Source organism: Aptenodytes forsteri, unplaced genomic scaffold (assembly GCF_000699145.1).
Source record: "Aptenodytes forsteri isolate BGI_AS27 unplaced genomic scaffold, ASM69914v1 Scaffold273, whole genome shotgun sequence".
Taxonomy (NCBI): Eukaryota; Metazoa; Chordata; class Aves; order Sphenisciformes; family Spheniscidae; genus Aptenodytes; species Aptenodytes forsteri.
The window spans coordinates 2,659,880-2,662,078 of NW_008795041.1; positions in this window are offsets into that span (position 1 = coordinate 2,659,880).

Below are 2,199 nucleotides of genomic sequence, written 5' to 3' on the forward strand. Positions count from 1 at the left end.
TGGACTAGATGACTTTTAGAGGTCCCTTCCAACCCAAACTATTCTATGATTCTATGATCTTATAAATCATATGGATATAGTACTTCAGCTATGTAAACTAGGTGCATTCATTATTGTTACCATGAAAAATATTAAAAACTATGTAAACAGGCAGGAGCCCCTAATCTGCATCTCTGATTGATACGCAAGATGTAATATTCCTTCTGATCTCCACAATCATATGGATATAGTACTTCAGCTATGTAAACTAGGTGCATTCATTATTGTTACCATGAAAAATATTAAAAACTATGTAAACAGGCAGGAGCCCCTAATCTGCATCTCTGATTGATACGCAAGATGTAATATTCCTTCTGATCTCCACTGGATCTCATTTTCTCCTCACATACCATGTTCTTCAGTGTATTCTGAGGATCAGTGTTAACTCCCCAAATATTGTGAAAGTTTAAATTTCTCAGAATTCTAGTTTGGGGAGTGCTCAGTGGTTTACACCTTGTCTCTTTAGGCATGCATGCGTGATCTACACAAGAGGCTTGGAACAGGGACTAGAGTACACTTAGCCTTTATTTCACAGCACAAAAAAGGAAGTTATTCAAAACCTGCTGTTCAAAGGCATATTCTCACTGTGCTACGCACAGATGTGATTATTTGAGCTAGAAACATTTTTAGATCTGGCAGTTCCTTCCTGTCAAACTGCACTAGCAAACTACAAAAAGGGAAGAACGTGCCCCACCTGCTGGACGCATCTCATACCCGAGTTTTGTTGAGGGATTCAAAGGTAAATACAAAGGAAGAAGGTATCTTTTAAATAGCTTCCAGTTTTTGGTAAATGAGTTAACTTTTTGCTCCAAATGATTGTCATGGGGTGGATGCCTCTAAGCTGTATACCCCCTACACCTTTACCTAGCCTCATGCAGCTGAATTAATTGAATGTCTTGCAAACCTCTGAAAATGGAGGCTGGAGGAGCACACAGCCAACTGCACCATCAAATTTAAATGCTCTTGCAATGGCATACCGAGCAAAAGTTTGAACAGAGCTTGAGACAGAATTTCTGCACATCTCAGTGACAGAAGCAGTTCTGGAGGACGCCAAGGGGTTCAGAGAAGCCCTGTGCAGCCCCACCAGCACAGGAGGTGGTTCTGCTCCGTGGCAAATCTCAGCAGGCTGCTAGCAAGCAAGGCAGACACCATCACACCTCTACAGAGAGAACAAAGATTTGAAGTCTTTTCGGATGGGGTGGGGAGCGTCCAACAGGAGCCGGGAGAGAGACTCGACTTGGAGCTGAAGGCCTAGCACTTTCCTAGTATGTGATGAAAAGAATTGACCTCAAGGTTTTCTCAGTCCTGAGAGGAACATATTTTCCCCTTTGTAATCTACTGTAAAATGACTCAAATGTTCTGCTAGCATATATAGAGGTCTCAGTGATTTACAGCTGAGCTTTCTAACAGAAGAACAGACTCCAAGGAGAAACTGCTTTTTGACCAAAAAGAAAAAAAATCTTGTGCGGCTCTTTTTAAGCAATGCCTCTAAAATATGTATTTCTGCTTGGAGTTGAACACCCAATCCAGATTCCTGATACAGCCCCAGAGCACACCTGAGCAACCTGGTCACTTGTAGAATCAAAAATCTCTTTCCTGACTTTTTCTGAATGACTCTCATCCTCACTCCCCATTTCCCTAACTGGAAAGGGAGGGGTTTATCATGACACAGTGAGCTCCAGCTGGGGAATCCCCAAGCTGGTAAGCGCTGGAAGTGGGAGACCATACAAGAAGAGAGATTTTGTTGTACATGACGTGTTTCCTACATTCTTCTCTATCTGCTTTTGGCTATTTCAAAAGCAGGATGAGACAGTCCAGGTGGTCCTTTCAATCTGACAGAGATTGGATATTTTCACATGTTTATGAAGTACTCAGTTGATGTACCAAACCTGAAATATTCCAAGATATTGGAAGAGATGAAGTGCACTTACTTAGAGCAACACACTGTCCGGTGGGTGAGGAATTGGTTAGATGGTCGCATCCAGAGGGTAGTGGTCAACGGCTCAATGTCCAGATGGAGACTGGTGACGAGTGGCATCCCGCAGGGGTCCGTATTGTCACCTGGCTGCTCCAATGCTGGGATAATGGGGCCAGTAGCCTAGAATTAGAGGGTAAAGAAGCCAAGCAGCTGGGATCCCTTTCCAGGGAAGGGGGCATTGA